Here is a 7,121-nt window from a genome sequence, read left to right on the forward strand (position 1 = left end):
TCTTTCTTTCTTTCTTTCTCTGTTTGGCTTCTTCTTATGCATTGAGGTATTATGTAATATATTGCTTAATATTTTGCATTTTGCATTTTTGTTCCATAATAGAAATATGTATATCTCATGTCACTTAATGTTGCCATAGATACGTATACATATCTGTGGTTGATACTGCCAGCTGCCACTGTTTGCAAGCGTAACTGTGTTACTATGGTTACCAGTGTTTATAGTGGCGGTGTCATAACATCCTGTCCCCCTGTGAAATCGTGTCCGCTGGTAGCGGTTTTAAATGCCTGATCAAAAGTTGTTATACATGGTTCTGAACAATCAATTGTTTGAAAATAACTAAATAATAAACTAATAAACTATGAATTCATTGCCATACTAAGTACACACGCAAACCATTTATTTGAAATATGTAATTGATTGCTATAATGGGAGCAAAAACATGTTCTGAATTATATACTTATATAAGCACTTATAGCTTCAGTTATATACTACTAATATATGAAACATATGCTTTGTAAGACATTAAAGACTATTTTACCACAATTTAAACAGCAAAAATCAAAACGCGATTGTGTAAGAATTGTAATCAGGCTCTGAACAGATTACCTATTTACATTTCTTTCAGCCAATAGAATCGTTCTGGGGGTCCTTGCGGACACGATTTCACAGGGGGACAGGATTTGTCATGACAGCGGATTAATTTCGAACTGTAATCAAACTGACTGGAACTACCTGTGCATTAAAGAGTTTTACTGCACACCTTCCTTGAAACCACAAGTGAGGGTAAAATGTATCCTACTTGAAAAGAGGAAGATAAAGAGTTCGTCTTCAAGAGAAAACAACTTGTGGTTATAATTGGTTATATTGGGCACTGAGATGCTGCTGTCAAACTTTCATGTGTGTAAGGCCGCCCAAATCGTCCCAATGGAGGCTAACGATCGGCGGGTGAAGTTCGCTGCGCGTTCGTCTTTTCAGCGGGGAAAAGGGGATTTTATTCCAATTCCTCGTTATCTGACTCCATTTAATGATAATTTAGAATTTAGGTTAGAATGCCAATTGGTTATTTGGTCATTCATTTTTAATAGTTTACGTACACATTTAATTATTCCGTTTAACCCTTTGTTGAAATTATACCCAACCTGAATAATTCCAGAGCAAGTCAGAATCTATCAAAGTGTAACAATTTATTTAACAGTCAGGTAAATGTATAAAGCCAATTACATAGTCAATTCAAAGGTAATCCATATATAACATCAAATACTCTGAAGTAAAGAATGAAATGTATACCTGACTTCTGAAAACTACATAATGCTGGCTATCTTGAGAGACATCCAGCATTACGGGCTGACCGGTTTAAAGTGTCAAGCCTTGAGCTCTTTGCAACATTTCCTTAAATACCCAGAAACAAATGCACAAACTCTTTCAAATGTAAACACGAGTGCACAATGGGAATTTGCATTGATCAAGACTTGTATTGATCCAAAGGCCAAATGGCTGAAAGCCACACCCACCATACACCAAGGAAAGATATCTTTAAACCCTTAAAACATTTATGATGTTCTAGTTTACTTCTGTGGAGTAGAGATATTTGTACCAGTCGCACTGAGACATTTCAAACGATATCAAACACATATAATACTGCATTGTGAGGATTGACATTGTAACAAAGAGATTTCTGGTGCATTTCAGGTGATCTCAAGTTTGTGGGAGCAGTAGTTTGGGGGAAGTTTCATGTGAAAGGAAAGGCATGTAAATTAGAGTCATTCATAGATGATTCACTCAGTGTGATGTCGTCTCGGACAGAGACTCTAACTCTATGAATAAGCTCAGATGCTAATTTCCTTTATTTTCTCAGAGAGTCCTTGTTCTTCATTCAGACATTTCGGCATATACTAGTTTTTTCAGTCTTACAGTTCCACCTCTTGATCCCAATGGGTCAAACTCTGGTGGTCCTATGGGATCACTGTTAGACGTTGGTTAGACGTTGGTTCAATCCTTGAGATGACGAAATTGTCTTAGCAGCTGCAGAGCCCTTTGGAAGGTTCTTTGTTCACCTGCAGGACACCGTCTTACCAGGTGTGTGTAGCTTGAGTTTAAGCTGGTGGGTGAATGTGTTCAGGTGTTCTACCTGTGGTTCAGCACAGCATGTTCATAGAGTCAGTCTCGGACCTTGGTGAATGTTCAGTTAACGTGTCACTTCTTCATGGGGAAGCTTCTGCTTCTGCACCTTCCCGATAATCTGACTCTCCTTGTGTAATTCTCACACCTCCAATGGTGTGGTTCACTGGGTAGATTTCAATGGGTGGAAGGCTTCTCCGTAGTTGACACCTGAAAAGAGTCTTAATGTCCACTTAACGACTGAACACTGATGAACTTAAAGCCATAGAGAAATGCATAAGAACATACAATGCAAGAAAACAAAAATAAAAAACAATGTGGGTTCACGTCAGCAGTGCGATTGGTACACCTTCTCTCAAGTGTTTTTTTAAGGTCATAATTGGTGGGGTGGATTAAATATATTTAATCACCTAATTCTTCACTATCACTGTGATAAAGTGACAGCGGAATTTAAGTATTCTTGGTCTGGATTACCTAAGGAAATGCAGCAAAAAGTCAGTGCAGTTTATATATTAAAATAGATGATATGCATATAATAATAACATCATCAATAATATTCAATATTCAATCACAATTATGAAGATATACATATATATATAATAACCACTGTGTTTGTTCAGGAATCTTCCAATGCAATTAAGGCAGATCTAAATATGTTTAGTCATACAATAATGGAGATTGTGTATTCCTTGTCACAGTGTGTGTGTGTGTGTGTGCGTGTGTGTGTGTGTGTGTGTGTGTGCGTGTGCGTGTGCGTGTGAGTGTGTGTGTGTGAGAGAGAGACTTTGAGAGACTGTGAGAGAGTGAGTGTGTGTGTGTCTGTGTGTGTGTGTGTGTGTGTGTGTCTTCGTTAGATTGTCATCATGTGACCAACTCTACTGTCCTGTGTGTTTGAAGCTATTTGGATCTGTTGGTGTGAAAAGATGGACAATAGATCTTTAGTGAAGTAACACTTTTGGACTCTATGCCATCTATGATGTGTAGTGTACAACCTGGACAGATTTGATCTGTTTCAGGTGATATGAGGGTGTAGTGAAGGAGGTGTGTGTTCTGTGTTCTGTGTTTGTTTTTGGGAGATGGGTGGAATCTTATCAATAACAATCTGTGTTGCAAAATTTTGTTCCAGTGCTACACTGGTAGGTCATTTTGTGAAGTGTGAATGACCCCATTAAGTGTTTTCGCACCCATCTCCATCATTCCAGGTTGTTCTGACAATTCCATTGTTTTGGCTCTGATGGGGGTGTTAGCCCCATCTTGGTGTCCATCCTACAAGGAATTGCAGTTGTAAACCTGAGACAAAAATAATGCAGAGAATCACAGTTAATTCTGACATTATCAACAGCTTCACAGTCAGGTTTGGACTTATTTGAATGGCACTATTATGTCTGTTGCAATTTTCATCCTGGCTGTCACATGAAACAGAGTTTCATCGGCCAGGTCTGAATTGTTGCTGTTGTTTTAGTACAGTGTGTGACACCTTAAAACTGTTCTTACAGTCGAGCCTTCACAGTCTGCTGTGAGCATTAGAGACCCCAGTTCTGCTGGAGAATTTTTCTGGATTAATCAGAGCTTTTATCGCTCATACTGTCATGAATTCCGATGGGTTGGTTCCCATGGCTTTATTTCCAGTTGCTCTCTTTACAGTCAGATCTGTGGGCAGAAATTGATTCACCTGTTTTGGTGTTGTCTGCATTGAATTTTGTTTTACGGTGTCGCACACACATTTGATTATTTGAGGTCTCTGTGACCTGTAAAAAAAAAATTGAGGTACTTCTGTGGTGAAGGGTGAATTGGTTTGCTATTATCAGTGCCACACATATAGCTGTGTTCTTGTAAAGGCAAAAGATAACAGCACAACCCCTCCCTTTTGGCACTGGGAATTGAACCAATGCAACACAAGATTAAAATCGAATACATTTCTTTATGCATTACCTCAATATTTTATCTGACTCAATAATGTAAACGTTTTAATTATTTCTAATACTTTATAAATATGAATAAATGTCTGATTATTCTGCTTAACTCTTTACTTTATTGAAATCATTCATTAGGTTCTTAGAGTCACAGGGTCTTCGCACTTTCCAGTATGCGGGCCCATAATCACAAACTTATCAGTCTTGGTCAAGTAGACAGAGGTTAAATCTTTTATATTGCGTTATAGTCAGTAAACCAAGATTCCGATAACATGAGTATTCACAAACTCGTCAGTCTTGGTCGTCAGTAGAGGCCATACGACTGATATCCTGGACGCCCGTGCTACACGTTGATCATTCCAAGATATTTTTGTTCAGTCCCCTTGGGTTTGAATTCTCGTAATTAATGCAAACTGCTTTCAATCAGAGGCCCATGACCATCACCACAGATTCAAGTGACCAACTTACTATCTCTAATGGTGACTTTCTATAATCATGCCGTGGTTTTCCACGTCTACGTAATTTAGAGCAATATTACAACAATCAGGAATTAGGGTTGCCCTATTTAGATTGGTCTAACAATTTGTTATTGTTCTAAACGGAAGACGTCTTTAGTCTTTCAACCCGCAGTCCAAGTCTACGTATCTGAACGCCAATGTGTTAGTCGGAGCTCTAAAACATCAGCCTGGTGTGCTTTTATGCTCCACCGAAAAACTGTGTTCTAGTCCGTGTTACTAACCTGAGCGTAGTCTTGTGGTGTCATGGATGTACATGATCCACTGAGTTATTAACACAACATACGTTATAGCATTTTCATGGTTAAGGCAATTGAATAACACTGTAGCCACATGGCAATCCTATGCTCCACCTGGGAGACAAACAAATTCAACAAAGAACCACATTTATTCAGTTTTTCTCAAGATACATGGTCTAGAATGCATATAGCATCTACAACCTTTATCCTAAGTGTTTCATACACTTACAGTAAAGCAATCTTGTGTTTTAAAGAATAAACTTAAATAGCCTAGGTGTTTTTATTAACACAAACAACTATCATGTGTTCAATGCGCACGTGTTTAGTACAATTACAAATTTGAAAATGCATACGAACTAATACCAAGCGTTAGGCGGAACTCTAAAATCTCAGTCGGCGTGCCTCAAAGCTCGACCCAAAAACTGAACTCCAGTCCGTTACTAACCTGACAGATTTGCGGTAACAATACATCCTAATGCACTAAAATCAATAATTTCAGAGTAAATCAAAATTAAATCGAACGCAACAACATATTTGTCAAAGTGTCTTAAAGATAATGATTTTGATTCGGCCCTGCAGTCACAACTGGCTGGCATGTACATTGATTGCACGACAACAGTCAGGCTTAAGTTCAATGAGCGACTCTGTTGCTGTTAACATCCAATGAACTAGCAGCACATGCTGAGTGCAGTCAAATTCCTGCTCGAATTCTGTTTTGAGTGAGGTTTCGGATTTTATTTTTATGCCAATACATTTGAATATGAAAGACTGGTTCAAGACTGATGCAAGCACATTCGTTGTATCTCTTTTTAGATTTCAAATGCCTATTTGCTTGATTTAGTCTATTTACAGACTAATCTGCTTGGCAGCACAGTGGCAATTTTAACTGAATTTACAAAATGTGATAGATTTAGGTGTTACTTATTTGGCTAAACGCTCCCATTGAACATAGAGAGAAAGTCATTGTTCTCCGAGTGGGCGTGGTACGCCCCGTGGGCTCGCTGAGCCACTCAGAAACATCATGAGGTTTCTTAACAAAAATACAGTAACAACATCACTATCATTCTGTGTATCAATCTTAGATTTGAATCTTACCACCTCTTAATCATTTGTAGCCACGAGTAATTTAGCTGTGTAGCAATAATAGCTGTAGCCAATTTTGATCAAACAAAAAGTTCTCTTCATTTTTACATGTTGCATATGCATCAGCCTGTTTTTCCCAACTTTGTTTTTCATAAACAAATGCATCAACGTGCGTATCTATCAAATCACAAATGCCTTCCAATTGTTTACAAACTTAGATTTTTAATTCTATTGTTTGCTCGTTCTCATCGTGTGTTGCTAGTTTGTTGCAGCTAATAAAACAACGGAGAAAGCATTTAGCTGATTTTAAAAACGCTCTAATTTACAAATGCTTATCGAGTCTCAGGAAATAGTTTGGAAGATGTTTTTCCAATTTAGGTTTAGTTGTTGTAGGTCTACGCCGACAAAGAAATATTTTAAAATCCATAACATGAGTTTTAATTCCTCTACTGCGCTGTCGCTATCATGTCCCTGGTATGTGATGTATCTAAATTCTTAAACCCCACCGGATTGCGGTTCCGGTCTAACATTGGGTATTCCGACCCATTCTATTAATGTGTCTATATGGGATGCGTCTGTTTTTCCCTAAACATTTCTAAAAAGGCAAAAAGAATTTTACTTACCAGAACAGCTGAAGAAAGAGAAGTGCAAACCTCTTGTTGATTTTAAAATCGAATACTTCGCTAAAAAGACGTTGCTCGTAAGAGAGTTGCAACATCACGTCGGAGGCTAACGATCGGCGGGTGAAGTTCGCTGCGCGTTCGTCTTTTCAGCGGGGAAAAAGGGGATTTTATTCCAATTCCTCGTTATCTGACTCCATTTATTAATAATTTAGAATTTAGGTTAGAATGCCAATTGGTTATTTGGTCATTCATTTTTAATAGTTTAAGTACACATTTAATTATTCCGTTTAACCCTTTGTTGAAATTATACCCAACCTGAATAATTCCAGAGCAAGTCAGAATCAATCAAAAGTGTAACAATTTATTTAACAGTCAGGTAAATGTATAAAGCCAATTACATAGTCAATTCAAAGGTAATCCATATATAACATCAAATAGTCTGAAGTAAAGAATGAAATATATACCTGACTTCTGAAAACTACATAATGCTGGCTATCTCGAGATATCCAACATTACGGGCTGACCGATTTAAAGTGTCAAGCCTTGAGCTCTTTGCAACATTTCCTTAAATACCCAGAAACAAATGCACAAACTCTTTCAAATGTAAACACGAGTGCACAATGGGAA

Source organism: Pseudorasbora parva, chromosome 4 (genome assembly GCF_024679245.1).
Source record: "Pseudorasbora parva isolate DD20220531a chromosome 4, ASM2467924v1, whole genome shotgun sequence".
In the NCBI taxonomy this organism is placed as follows: domain Eukaryota; kingdom Metazoa; phylum Chordata; class Actinopteri; order Cypriniformes; family Gobionidae; genus Pseudorasbora; species Pseudorasbora parva.